The sequence below is a fragment of the Triticum dicoccoides genome, chromosome 5B, assembly GCF_002162155.2.
Source record: "Triticum dicoccoides isolate Atlit2015 ecotype Zavitan chromosome 5B, WEW_v2.0, whole genome shotgun sequence".
Classification (NCBI taxonomy): domain Eukaryota; kingdom Viridiplantae; phylum Streptophyta; class Magnoliopsida; order Poales; family Poaceae; genus Triticum; species Triticum dicoccoides.
This window is the reverse complement of record NC_041389.1, coordinates 41681732-41697496: the sequence shown is the minus strand read 5'-3', so window position 1 is coordinate 41697496 and position 15765 is coordinate 41681732.

The window sequence follows — 15765 nt, the reverse complement described above, 5'->3', positions numbered from 1 at the left end:
AAAAAAATCATCCACATTCACCAACCCAAACTGGTGGAGATACAGCAAACCAGAACCTCCCAGGTTTCTGCCATTTTATTTTTCCCACCGTATATGTTTTTTGATTCATGTCATGGTACTTGCTGTCAAACCAAGTATTTTCTTTCTACATAATCTGGGAAGTTTCCTTCTTACTGTCTCACTATCTTACTGTCTCACTACAAAAAACTAGTATGCTTAGTTGAGACTAGTATGCTTAGTTGCATTATGACAGACAAAAACTACAAATATTTGTGTTTTTAGTTGAGCAATACAGCGACAGTGTGATAGGCAAGTTTCAGCTGGCAAAGTGTCATGATTCAGACAACAGAGCAGCTAAGCATAGCAAGTGGATAGTTTAGTCAGTATACTAGTACTCTTTAGAAAGCATGAGACATATATTACCTGGAGGAGACTTCATCGGAGAGTTGCCTGTGCATTGAAAATACAATGAGATCAACAAAGGATAGTAATATATATACTGAAATTATCATAACAAAATGCCAGCTACTGCCATGGTCAAAGAATAGATTATGATAGCTGGACAAGTACAGGTCAAACTAGATAATTTTCAGAACCGGTTTAACCACCACATGATAAAACAATGCATCCAAGACTGGGCTTAGACTAATATCCTCATAGCATAATCTGACATCAAGCAAATATTATAAGAACAGAGAAAATGTATGTTCACTGCAAATGAATATGGACCAAATGAATATGGACCAAGTATCCTCTAAAATGCATCTAAATGCAAGCTCAGAGATTTGAACATTTGGAAAACCCTAGCTACTTAATTCTCCAACCCCCTTTCCTTGTCCAAATTTCTCCAACCCCCAACCCTAGAACACATCAGAAGGAAATAAAGAGGGGGGAGAGGGGAAGCGGCTCGGGTGCTCACTTGGGAGGTCGAGGGTGACTCGGGGCAGCCGGAGCTAGTCGAGGCGGCGCGAATTCGGCGTCGAGCGGTGGCGCTCCTCCTGGGCAGGCCGCACGGTCGAGGGCGTCGAGCGATGGCGGTCCTCCTGGGCGTCCGAGCTCGTCCGGGTCCTCGTAGTCGAAGAGGAAGACGGCGGCGGTCCTCCTGGGCAGGCCGCGCGGTGTTGGACGGCGAGCACGTCGAGGGCGCAGGCGGAGCCGCAGGGGGAGGGGGCGCTTGGGCGGGAGGACGTCGAGGGAGGCGCACTCGGCTCGGGGACGGCGAGGGAGGCGGCGAGGGAGGCGGCGCTGGGCTCGGGGACAGCGAAGGAAGCGAGGGGGCGGCGAGGGGGACGGCGAACACGAGGGGCAGCGGGTGAGATCGATGAGGCAGGGGAGAGATTAGAGAGATTGGGGATTTAGTGTGGGGGGAAGCTTTCTAATGGCGCACCACCCCCTCGTGCGCCAGAAGTACGACTATTCTAATGGCGCACCACCCCACGGTGCGCCATTAGAATTTTGTTTTAATCTAGCCCACTAGCCCTATCTACAACCTAGCCCTATCTACAACATAACCCACCCACTAGCCTGACTGGTCAGCACGCAGCACACACACCAGGAGGTCCTGGGTTCGATTCCCAGGCTCCTCAATATTTTTTTATGCATTTTAAATGCTGTTTTTTATATTTATTTGTGTTTAAATATGTTCAAACTTGTTTAAATCATAATAGTAATATTTTTTTATAAAAACAGTAATAATTTTTTAAAAAATATGTTCAAATTTGTTACTTGAAAATATCATCGGCGGCGGTGGAGGGTTGCGGTGGGTCGGCGGCGGCAGTGGAGCTAGCGGGGGAGGGTGCGGGATCGAGATGGAGGGGGATCGAGATCGAGATGGAGGGGAATCGAGATCAAGTGTCCTCATGATTTCAAAAAGTGCCCATGAAATTTAAAAATATTCATGATATCAAAAAGTGCCCATGAAATACAATCGAGAAATGAAGACTACGATTTAAATACAATCGATCTTAGCTAGCTATCTGTTCACAATCTTCTTGCCCTTCTTTTTCACAAATGGAGTTCTTCTGTGGAACGGACGTCCTTTAGGTAGGGTGGTCCTGCTTCTTCTTGTGGTGTGTGCTGCTACTTCATCGTCGTCGTCATGTTCGATCTTCGGGTCGCCGTACTTGTCGAAGTCTTGCTCATTGGCTACTCCATCCATTCCGATGATCTCCTTTTGCCTCTCCTCACGACAACACGACTGGGCTTTGGCGGGTCGGTAATGAAGAAGCATTGGTCCACTTGGGAAGCCAGTACCCATGGCTCATTTTTCGCGGTGACGTTTGCGCCCGCGGTCTTGGATTTGGCTTCGGGTATAACCATGGTAGTGAAATATCGGTCTTCTTTTAGGACGCTCTTGGCCCATCTGACACGGAACATCGACACCTTCTCTCCAGCGTAGCTCAGCTCCCAGATCTCCTCGATCCTTCCGTAGTATCTGTCATTGTCCTTACCGGTGTAGGATTCCATCGTTACCCCGGAGTTCTGATAACCATCGCTCTTCATGTCTTTGTTCTCGGTGTAGAATGTGTAGCCGTTGATATCGTACACCTCATAGGTCATCAGGTTGTGCTCGGCGCCCTGTGACAAGGTGAATATGAGTTATTCTTCCGCGGAAGAATCCTCATGTAAAGGGTACGACAGAAGCTTCTGCTTGAACCAACGCGTGAAACATGAGTTGTGCTCTTTGAGTATATCTCCGTCCGTCCTCTGTTGGCCTCGGTCATTGTACGTCTTCTCAATAAAGGTTTTGTGCTCTACCACCCAAGGATCGACCACGTCTATGTGTTGTAGCACGACTAGGTTTGCTCTTTCAAAGTCAGCGAGTCGACCCTCGAAGTCGACATGCATTTTGCAGCGACCCTCACGGTGACCCCATCCAGCGAGCCTGCCGAGGTGCCTGTTGACGGGCAGACCAACGGGGTTCTCGATGCCTAGATAATTCGTGCAGTAGGAGATGCACTCTTCGGTCAGAAAGCCCCTGGCTATACTTCCCTCTGGACGTGACATGTTCCGAACGTATCCTTTGATGACACCATTCATCCTTTCGAACGGCATCATGCTGTGCAGGAACGTCGGCCCGAGTTGGATGATATCCTCCACGATATGGACCAGCAGATGCACCATAACGTCGAAGAATGCGGGTGGGAAATACATCTCAAGCTCGCATAGTATCACCATGATCTCTTCCTGTAGCCTTCTGAGTTGCCTCACGCCAATCGACTTCCGAGAGATGACGTCGAAAAAGTTGCATAGGCCAAATAGCGTTCATCAGCACGTGACAGTCGTGAGACTTCATCCCGCTGAACTTCTGCTTCGCTGGGTCTAGGTATCTGCTTATCTTCCCCGCGTAACCGTAAGGAAGTTTTACTCCTAGGAGGCAGGTGAAAAACTGCTCGATCTCCTCCTGACTTAGAGTGAAGCACGCGGGAGGGTAGTCATTTCCGGTCTTCTTGGCCTTTTTGCCTTTGCGACGACTTTCTGTGTCCTGCTTCGCCTCATCATCATCATCATCATCATCATTAGCGTGAAGCTCCTGCCTGATGCCCATTGATTTCAAGTCTGCCCTTGCTTTCGGCCCATCTTTTGTCCTCTCTGGCATGTTGAGCAGGGTACCAAGCAGACTCTCGCACACGTTCTTCGTGATATGCATGACATCAAGGCTGTGAGGCACACGGTGGATCTTCCAGTACGGCAAGTCCCAGAAAACAGACCTCGTTTTTCATACCTTCCGCAGCAGCTCTGGCGCCTTTCGCTTCTTTCCCGGCTCTGGCGCCTTTTGCTTCTTTCCCGGCAGTGGGCAGTCTTTCTAATTTTTCAACAGCTCGTCTATTTCCTCGCCGCTCCTCGTACACGGGCGTTTTCGGGGTTCGGTTTCACCATCGAACAGATCCTTGCGTTTCCTCCACGGGTCATCGTCGCGAAGCCACCTTCGATGTCCCATGGACACGGTTTTCGAAGACCCGGGATCTCTATCTAGCTGGCGATACATTGTGTCATCCATGCATCTTACGCATCCAGAAAATCCGTGGACTACCTGCCCCACGAGATATCCGTAACCAAGATAGTCGTGCACCATCGTGAGCAGTGCGGCTCTCATAGGGAAATATTCTTTCTCTGCGGCATCCCACGTATTGGCTGGCGTTTTCCACAGCGTGTCTAGCTCCTCCTTCAGCAGCCCCAGATACAGATTGATGTCGTTCCCTGGTTGTTTTGGCCCTTCAATTAGCATACTCATGTGAATGTACTTCCTCTTCATGCACAACCAGGGGGGAAGGTTGTACATCCACACAAATACAGACCAGGTGCTATGTGTGCTTCTCTGGCTGCCAAATGGATTGACTCCATCGGTGCTCGCGCCCAGCACGATGTTCCTTGGATCCTTCCCTAATTCTGGGTATTCGAAGTTCAACGCTTGCCACTGGCTCGCATCCTTAGGGTGACTCAGCATCTTGTCTTTTTTATTTATCTCCGGATCATTTCCGTCATCTTCCCGCTTCTTCTCCTCCCTATCCACGTGCCAACGCAGGAGCTTTGCTACCTTAGGGTCCGCGAAATACCGCTGCAGACGAGGAGTGATCGGAAAGTACCACACCGATTTTCGAGGAGCTTTCTTCCTCTTCTTGTATTGAGTGACGCCGCACACCGGACATATGGTAGACTCCGCGTGCTCGTCCCGATAAATGATGCAATTGTTCATGCACACATGGTATTTCACGTGCGGTAAATCCAAAGGACACACGATTTTCTTCGCCTCCTCGATACTGGTCGGGCACTTGTTCCCCTTGGGAAGACGTTCGTGCCAGAATGACATGTTCTCGTCGAAGCATGCGTTGGTCATTTTGTGTTTTACCTTCATCTCCAGAGCCATGGGCGTTACTTTCAGGCGGGTATCCTCGGGCCTGCATCCTTCATACAATGGAGTAACCGCGTCTATCTCCAGTTGATCCAGCTTGGCTTTCTCTCGGGCGGCAGATCTTGCGTTATCCGTCTGCTTGCAAAGCAGCTCTTGAATATGAGAGTCATGCACCCAGCCTCCATCGTCGTCTGCTCCGGCATCTTCATCTTCATGATCATGCCCTTCGTCTTGATCTTCCTCATCATCATGTACGACATCTTCTACATGATGATTGTGTACATCATCACCGTCGTGATCATGTCCTGGAGATTATTCGTCTTCTCGCCCGCCCTCGCCGCGGTGGTTGTCTTGTTGCCCTTCCTCATTTCTTGCCCGGCCCCCATGGACGACTTCATAGTCATCTTCATCACCTTGTCACCGATAGCCATCCATGAAACCACGCAAGAGCAGGTGGTCCCGCACCTGCCCGGAATCCGGGTCCGCAATAAGGCTCTTCAGCTTGCATCTTCGGCACGGACATCTTATCTCCATCTCGTTCTTTTGAAGCATCTCGGCCTTCGCGGAGCTCAAAAACCTATTCACGATGCCTTCGGTCATCGTGCGGACCATGGTCTCCTGCGGGGTAGAGCAAAACGATATTTTAGAACCAAGAAGAAATTTGGCATGACCTTCCCTAAAAATAGGACCAAAAAGAATGCATAGTGCCAAAATTCTCGCCGAAACGGAAATGAATCAACATTCCGGCAAAATATTGGCAAACACAAACATATATGCAACACCACAAACACAAGCAACACCACAAACATACATAGATCTAGCTAGGACACAAAAAGTGCATGTGCACGTTGTTGGAGCGAGCTAGGGAGAAAAAAAGTAGATCTATATCATGAAGATAGCTTTCCCCTTACTTACCTATAAAAAAAGGTGATTTCACCACTTAATTTTGATAAATCTATGGTGGAAATGAGGTGAGGAGGAGGAGGCAGCCGAGACAAGCTTGAAGGAGGAGGTGGAGAGAATGAAGTGGGGAAAGTGAGTGGATAGGTGGGCGGTCCAAAATATCTTGTTCGTCCCAGGTTACTAATGGCGCACCACCATAAAATGTGCCATTAGTAACCCTGGTTACTAATGGCGCACCGGCAGGTGGTGCGCCATTAGTACTTTTTGCAGAAAAGTAAAAAAAACATATGTATACTAATGACGCAATGTGGAAAAGTGCGCCATTACTAGTTTAAACTAGTAATGGCGCACTTTGGCATAGTGCGCCATTAGTAGGTTTGCAAAAAAGTAAAAAAAAAAATATACTAATGGCGCACTGTATTGGTCGTGCGCCATTACTAGTTCCAACTAGTAATGGCGCGCTTTGCCGTCCATGCGCCATTAGTTTGTATGGAAAAATGGAAAAAAATCAATAGTAGTGGCGCACTGTGAGCACGGTGCGCCATTAGTGTCTTCCACACTAATGGCGCACGAGCAACCGATGCGCCATTAGTATATAGTAGTGGCGCACTACTTGCCTGGTGCGCCATTAGAATCAGTCTTATCTATAGCCCTTTTCCTAGTAGTGCGAGGCAAGCGCGGAGACCACATCAATAGCTTGTCCTGACAGAACCTGCTCCTCAACAGACTCGTCGACCACCATCTGGTCAACCACAGGCGGTGGTGGCAGTCGAGGACGATACCGGCCACCTCGCCCCCCACGGCCACCACGATGACCGTGGAAACCACCCTGCTGCTTGAAGCCCGGGCCAGACGCCCCCTCAACAAAACCTCTTGGTGGCCCCATGAAGGGACGCTCCGTCGTGCCATCGCTCTGCCAAGGGTAGCCCCGTCCACCGCCCGTCGACGAGGATCCACGGTGCTTACCAGCCCCGTACGCATCGAACCCATCATCACCCCACTGCCCCTTGGGCACAGCAGAAGCCGGAGGCGGCGGCGGTTGCTTCTGCACCGGCCCGACTCTGTTCTGTTGTGGCTTCGCGACGACATAAGGCGGAGGGGCCGGCTTCGGGTGTTGCATGTTCAACGACCCAGGCGCAGTCGGCCGTGGCATCGCGCCACCACGGCCCGCCGGGATCATCCCGGACGCCACCGGCGCCGGAGGCCTTGGCCCTGCAGCGCCAATGACCGGCGGTCTCGGACCCGAGACAACACCCCGTCCCGAAGCCACTCCCGCCGAGCCACGGCCAGCAGGCACCAACTGCGGTGGCAGCGTCCCACGGCTCGACACCTGGGCGACCGGCAGCGCCACCCCTCGGCCGCTACCCGCAGGCAGCAGCGGCGCAGCTCCACCACCTGAAGCAGCACCAGGCACAGCGCCACGGCCAGCAACGGCGGCCAGCGGCGGCGCAGCCTGCGCGCGACCGGCCCCCGGCTTAATTGCTGGCAGATGCACAAAAGTTTGAGTGAACCTCAGCACACACATGACATGCCGTAAAAAGATAGCTAGCTCATTGCGCGGTCATTTTCAACTGGTATGATTTCTAGTAACATCACTCTTAACGACGGGTGCCAAAGCAATCATTTTAGTAAGCCAGCTTCTACGACATTTTGACCGAATCATTCATTGTTTTTAGTATCTTTTTATTCACGATTGGATGTTGTTAGCTGATACAACCTTAACTTTGAGTTACATTGTGTATTACCACGTGACGTTGGGTTTTTCATAAGATCATTTCCGAGCTTATTTATTTTTGTTGAGAATGGATGGTGGGCCTCCAAACGTCTGCATGGTCTTGAAAAGCGTGTCAAAAGAAGGAAGAAAGTGATGGCCATTGATGACACGTCTCCACCAAGGCATAAAATCATGGGCCATCACGTGCTTCCCAACAACGCCTGCTTTCAAGGCATTATCTTGAGAGAGCTTAATTTTTCTCTCTTCTCATATTTTTCTTAATTTCCAGGCGATGTCAATAAATATAAGTAATTCCCTATTAGTTCTCCTTCTTTCTCATTACTTAATCGAGAAGAGACTGGCTCCCATGAAGGAATTAGCTTGGCTCTAATTGTAACAATTCAGATATTGTTGTAAAGTCCAAAGCCTAACACTAAACTATAAACCTTAAAATCTATAGACCCTTCCTTTAATAAAGCGAGATGGTCATTTCTTAATCTGTTCTGAACACATGGGACTCAAGATATCCTTGCATGCTAATCCGTCACATGCTCACATATCAAATGACCATGCCTCTAAACTATTTTTGCTAGGACAACTAACTTTTCTTTAGCATCAACTGAGCTTCGAAGAATCTGTGACAACGAGATCACAACTTAAGTTTGACCATTAAATTAATGTAGCTTGCGTCAGAATTCATATCAGGTTACATATGCACATCAAGTTGTTTATAATTGATCAAGGGGTAGTCTGGTGTAAGAAATCAACTGAAGTTTGGCTCCTAAAGTGGGATAACAACCCTTAATTACGATGATGCATCCGGTGTGCATGTGTCCCCTGGACTCATTTGCCACCCTGATGGCGGAGAAACAAAATAAACTCATCATCATCGAAGCTCACATTGCCCGCTTGTACGTTGTCTGAAGGTAACACCTTAGGATCGATATTATGAAGGGGCTAGTGGAGGTCGCTTGATCTGCATAGTGTCAGTCCTGAAGTGTTACAAAACATTTCATAAAACACCTTCAATACACACACACACCGTCCGACTTTTCGATCTGCTGATAAACTTAATCACTAAGAAAATTTTCATGGGTTGATCTTTTTTACCAAAAAGAGTGCAGAAAACTATGCTAGAATTAGGAGGCATATTGACCACTCCTAGTACGCACGCCTACAAAATTTTCACCTCGACGATCCCAATGCACCATCAAAGGTACATAGCTATAAATTCCACCTTGGCAGCTGTTCTCAATGAACCATCCTTAAAAAGGCATCTGATGCAACGGGCTGCTGCCGATGGTGTACTGGTACTTCACCACGGCCTTGAAGCATCCAATTAGGGTATTGCTGGCCTTGCAACTGCCTTCTCGTCATCCACTAGTCTTCCTATATTGTCCAATAGTCAGCTTTGTGGGCATCGCTGGCCCTGCAGCTGCCTGATCGTCAGCGCAGTTGTTCTCGCGCTCGACAAGGCGCATGAGGAGGCAGCCACCATGCAGATGTAGTAGTCGGGTTGCATGACACACACCTTGTTGATGACGGCCGCACCACACTTTGGTGACTACCCGGACATCTCCTCTATGCCGGCATGGCAAGCCCACCATCGTCGTCTCTCGTAGCAATCCGGGTGACTGATGTGGCGACGTGGGCCACAAAAGGTTAGGCCATATTTGCGCTCCTTCGGCTTTCACATGTGGGAACTACTCATGGCATTAGTAGAAAACGGAGTTTTAATATCGGTTCATAAGGGCCTTTAATACCGGTTCTGCAACCGGCATTAAAGAGTGGAGACTAAAGCCCCCTTCCCCTTTAGTACCGGTTCGGCACGAACCGCCACTAAAGGCCCACCACGTGGCGCGAGGTAGCGCCGTGGTATGGGGGACCTTTAATACCGGTTGGTGTTATCAATGGGGGACCTTTAATACCGGTTGGTGTTACCAACCGGTACTAAAGGTATTTTTTTTAATTTTTTTTGAAAATTTTGATTTTTTTTTTAAATTGATTTTTTTTCGATTTTTAATTTTTTGAATTATTTGATGATTTAGTCTCTAATCGCCCCACTTAACTACTCAAGTGTGGATCATTCATTCCAAATCATCTAACTTCCCGACTGGTCACCCATCCTCTCACTCTCCCAGCCTGAGCACGCTTAACTTCAGAGTTCTATTCTCCCTACTTTTCCAAGTCTACAATTGTTGTTTTCCTGACAAATGTAAGTTGTAAATCCTATTAACCCTCAGCAGTTTAGCATGAGCATTAGGTCACACATTTCATCGTTTGAGTTTGAAACTATTATTCTAAAAAACAGTAATTATTTAGTAACACTAATATTTCTGAAATAAGTTTGACCACAGTTTGACCATAGTTTGACCAGATTTGACCAAAATTCAAAAAAGTGAAATAATTATTTAGTAACACTAATATTCTTGAATAAGTATGTAGTAACATTAATACTTCTTGAATAAGTAGTTTGACCATAGTTTGACCAGATTTAACCAAAATTAAAAAAAACTTAAATTTGAGCATATCTTTTTCTCCTTTTGGAATTTGAGGATTCTAAAAAATTGCAAACAAGCCATAGGCTGTCAAAATCGGATGCCGATTTTTGTGCTGAATTTTTTGATATATTATACGTTTTTTTCCGACATCGTATGCAAAAGTTATAGCCGTTTTACATTTTCCCTACACTTTTTGCAAAACATGTCCAAATTTAAGTTTTTAAATTTTCCTAACTAGTAGATGTAGTAATATAACTACATCTCGAAGAATTTTATTTTTTGTATTTTTTATCATTTTCTTTTGTATTTTTCAAAACTGAAATGGCGATATACAAGGGGGGGGTAGAGATTGAAAATTGTCCTTTGGTACCGGTTTGTGCCACGAACCGGTACTATAGGTCAAACCCCTTTAGTACCGGTTCGTGGCACGAACCGGTACTAAAGGTTAGCCCTTTAGTACCGGTTTGTGCCACGAACCGGTACTAAAGGTGATCGCGGGGCCCCGGCCTGACGCCAGCCTGCCACCACCCCTTTAGTACCAGTTCGTGGCACGAATTGGTACTAAAGGTTCAAAACGAACCGGCATTAATGCATAGCCGTTCGAACCGGCACTAATGGTACCATTTGTACCGGGCCAAAATCGAACCGGCACTAATGTGTCTCACATTAGGTCCTTTTTCTACTAGTGTGGGGAAGATTGTCGGGATTGGCAGGGTGCCACTGACCATGGAACTGGATGAAGCAGCTATTGCCTGTTTTCGTGAAATTTCTCGTCGCATAGGAGGCTCGCTAGAGCGCCAGCGCGAGGCAGAGGGGGGGGGGAGGGGCTGAGGTTTCCATTTTGACTGCCACTGGGGCTGCGGACGGCCTGCAACGTGCGTTATAACAGGCAGATGGGAGCCAGGCATTTCCCCTACTTTTACTGAGAACGGTTGCGATTGGACTAAACTTGAGGAGATGAGGGGCAGGGGGAGTCATATTTGAGGGATTAAACCTTTTGTGGGATATGCTAGCTGATACTTAATTCTCCAAAACAAAAAAATCCCGTCAAATATGACTTTGGGGGATGTCCTATAGATGCTCTAAGGCCCTATTCCCCTTTAATGCCAATCTTCAATTTTAATCCCTATGCCAAAATCCCTCTTGATCAATTCTAAACCATATCCCCAGAACTTGACATGCATTTGGATGAGTCTTTTAACGGTGCCTCCGGCTAATATTGGTCGTCCGTCGGACTGGATTGGACGGTCCAGATGCGATGGAATACTCTAACATCACGTGAATTATATGGAGGCCCGAGGGGCATTTTTGGTATAAAAAAATCAAACGAATGAGGTGTTCCCTCTCAAACTATTCTATGGGAATTTTCGAATGGAATTTGAGGGCTATTTTCAGTAGGCATTTTATCAATTTCATTCTCCTCACTCCCATCACTTTTAGTTCCCCCTACATCGCAGCGGTGCTAGGATTTTACCTCTCGCTGGCGTTGGGGTCTCATCCCTTGTTGGGAGGATGGAGTCGCACATCTGCGTCACAGCATCTGCTGCTTCGCTCCCCTCCACCCCACCCCAATCTCATCTCGCACCTCCTCTTTACCGAAGAAGACGAGTGGAGCCTGTCCTTCCTCTCGTGGCCGCCGCTTGGAGATGATCAATTATGTGACATCCCTCCTCCCTAGTCCTCTATGTGTGCCACTAGCCACGAGGTGAGCCGCTACCCCCTCCCCATTTCCCCATGGTTATTTATGTCCTCTAGCCCACCTCTCTGCCATGGCTGCAGGCTGCTCTGGCCAGGCATGTCTTCTAGGGGAAAGTGGTGGTTGTGCATCTATAGTTGTCATTCCCATGTCTTCGAGGGGCAAAGTGGTGGTTGCACATGTCTCTTCAAGATCTGGTTGTAGAAAAAATGGAAAAAGAGAAGTAGGGGTAGAGAGGGAATTTTGTATAAATGAAAATATTCCCAGAGTCCTGGAATTATGCCCAATTTAAATAAATATGCTCTTGCAATTTTTAAAGACTAAAAATTTAAACAAGTTTGAATTGAATTTTGAATCTAACCAGATCATTACCAAATGAGCTAAAATTTGGACGGGTAGGTCTTGCCATGGTGTCGGGACTAGAGAAATATAGTGAACATCAATCTGAACCAGGAAATAATGCCACTTGAATTTATTGGACATAAGAAAGAAAAGCAAAGGCTTGAGATGGGATTTTTGAAACTTGATGATGGTTTGGTTGGAACGAGCAAGATGAAGATGAAGGGAAGGAGTTCAACACAAGATCACAACAAACATAAATATGCCACAAACAAAGCAATGATGATTATATGATGCATGATGCAAAACAATGACAAGAGGCAGCACCAAATTATACAACATCCAACATGGATGACACAATTAAGGTAGGCACTATGTATGGGTTGTTACAGACTAGGATGAAGCCGGCCGTCCTGTACGGCGATCCCTAGTTGTGCGACCTAATCCACCATATGACATTACTAGATTGACAAGTTAAGTTTAACCATGAAATTAATGTAGCTTGCGCCAGAATTCAAATTACGTTAAATATGCACATCAAGTTGTTTATAATTAATCAAGTGGAATTTTGGCATAGGAAATCAAGAAGATTGGCTCCTAAATGTTGGCGCCGCCTCCTCACAGCGCCGCTGTTCTTCTTCCTCCTTTCGCACAACTCTCTCTTCTCTTTCATGGTGTCTCATAAGAACACACAAGACAAGAAGAAACACACACACACACATGTACCAAGGGAGACCACAAGAGCTATGCCGTTAGGCCATTTCCTTGGTGTACACAATGCTACATTTTTCTCCAGCCCTCACGGCCACTTTTCTCATTGCTCATTGACGCATATATATACAAGACAATACACGCACCGGCCAGCCACCCCTCCCGGGCAACTAATCCCACTAACCTATGCATGCACTATCAGGCCTTATCCTACAATTGGAATCACTCCAACAACCAGCACGACTCAGCCATATCTAAAAACTAACTCCACGTCTCAACGTGGCCTACTATTTCATGCACCAACTAATTCTCCAGCACATCCGCAGCTTCATTAAACACGCACACTCGGCGCGGTGGAGCGTGCCACACGCCCCGCGCGTACCTGACGCGTCCGACGAGTCCGACCGCACCAGACGCCGTGGCTTATTCCAACACCCCCCAAAGCCACGGCCACGTCGTCGCCGGAGTAACTCATGTCGATGTTGTCGCCACGACAGTGACCCAGCTCGCGGACCTGAGCTGGTGCACCGACACCGGTTGCACCGTGCTTCGTCACGTCTCCGGCGACATACGCCGAGTTCCTTCTCCGCCGACGACACACGCCTGGCGTCCCTCGGCGACAAACGCTGTCGATGCCAACGAACTCAAACGCAAGTCTTCCCGAACGCTGCTTCATGGCATAGCACCGCGCCGCAGCGGCCTCCGCCAATGCGCCGCATCTCCATGCCACGCGCCACTGCGCCTTCACGGTCGTCGTGCTGAGCCGCCACGGCCTCGGCGCCACCACGCAGGTCCTCCGCGACCTGCTCGCCTCCGCGACCGCCGCTGCTCGTCGCACACACGACATCACACTGCATCGCCGCAGACTTGCCGTGCACCGCAGCCGATGCCTCCATGTCCGCGGCGCTCACCCCGCGCGCCATGGACACCGCCGCACGCCACGGCCGCCCCTCGAACCTGGCCGCTCTGATGCCAATTGTTGGCGCCGCCACCTCACAGCGCCGCTGTTCTTCTTCCTCCTCTCGCACAACTCTCTCTTCTCTTTCATGGTGTCTCATAAGAACACACAAGACAAGAAGAAACACACACACATGTACCAAGGGAGACCACAAGAGCTTTGCCGTGAGGCCATTCCCTTGGTGTACACAATGCTAGATCTTTCTCCGGCCCTCACGGCCACTTTTCTCATTGCTCATTGACGCATATATATACAAGACCATACACGCACCGGCCAGCCACCTCTCTCGGACAACTAATCCCACTAACCTATTCATGCACGAGCAATGCTAGACGTACAGGAAGTTACAGGGGGTTTACGGGGCTGTTGGGGTGTGATTGGCAGAGATCTAATTAGAAGGGCAGGCCCACCAGTGAAAATCAGGGGGGCGCCAGTTAGATGAAGCCACGTTCTCTCCCTGTAAAGTTTTGTATCAATCACCCTGTATGTCTAGTATTATTGATTCATGCACTATCAGGCCTTATCCTACTCCTGAAATCACTATCAGGCCTTATCCTACTCCTGAAATCACTCCAACAACCAGCACGACTCAGCCATATTTTAAAACTAACTCCACGTCTCAACGTGGCCTACTACTTCTTGCACCAATTAATTATCCTGCACATGCGCAGCTTCACGCAGCATGCACAGTCGCCATGGTGGAGAATCCTGCACGCCCCGCGCGCACCCGACGCGCCCGACGAGCCCGACCGTATCAGACGCCGTGGCCTATTCCAACACCCCCCCTAAGCCATGGCCTCGTCGTCGCCGGAGTAACTCATGTCGATGTCGTGGCCACGACGGTGACCCAGTCCACGGACCCGACCTGGCGCACCGACGCCGGTCGCACCGTGCTCTGTCACGTCTCCAGCGACATATGCCGAGTTCCTTCTCCGCCGGCGACACACGGCTGGCGTCCCTCGGCGACAAACGCCGTCGATGCCAATGAGCTCAAACACAAGTCTTCTCGGACGCCGCTTCATGACGTAGCACCGCGCCGCAGCGGCCTCCGCCGACGTGCCACATATCCATGCCACGCGCCACTGCGCCTCCACGGTCGTCGCGCTGAGCCGCCGCGGCCTTTGCGCCACCACGCAGGTCCTCCGCGACCGCCGCTGTTCGTCGCACGCACGGCATCACACTGCATCGCCACGGACTTGCCATGCACCGCAGCCGATGCCTCCATGTCCGCCGCGCTCACCCCGTGTGCCACGGACGCCGCCGCACGCCACGGCCGCTCCTCAAACCTGGTCGCTCTAATGCCAATTGTTGGCGCCGCCTCCTCACAGCGCCGCTGTCCTTCTTCCTCCTTTCGCACAACTCTCTCTTCTCTTTCATGGTGTCTCATAAGAACACACAAGACAAGAAGAAACACACACATACATGTACCAAGGGAGACCACAAGAGCTTTGCCGTGAGGCCATTCCCTTGCTGTACACAATGCTACATTTTTCTCCAGCCCTCACGGCCACTTCTCTCATTGCTCATTGACGCATATATGTACAAGACCATACACGCACCGGCCAACCACCTCTCTCGGGCAACTAATTCCACTAACATATGCATGCACTATCAGGCCTTATCCTACTCCTGGAATCACTCCAACAACCAGCACGACTCAGCCATATCTAAAAACTAACTCCACGTCTCAACGTGGCCTACTACTTCATGCGCCAACTAATTCTCCAGCACATGCGCAGCTTCACGCAGCACGCACACTCGCCATGGTGGAGCGTCCCGCACTCCCCGCGCGCACCCGACGCGCCCGACGAGTCCGGCCACACCAATGCATCCCGCACGTGCCGCGCGCACACGACGCGCCCGACGAGCCCGATCGCACCAGTCGCCGTGGCTTATTCCAACACTAAAATGGGATAACAATGCTTAAATAGCATGATGCATTGGATGTGCATGTGCCCCCTTGACTCATGTGCCACTGTGATGGCGGACAACAAGATAAACTCATCATCACCGAAGCTTGCAATACCAACGTCTCAATGATATAAGTTGTTTCCATGTGTGTGTTGTGTGAAGGTGACACGTTAAGATCGA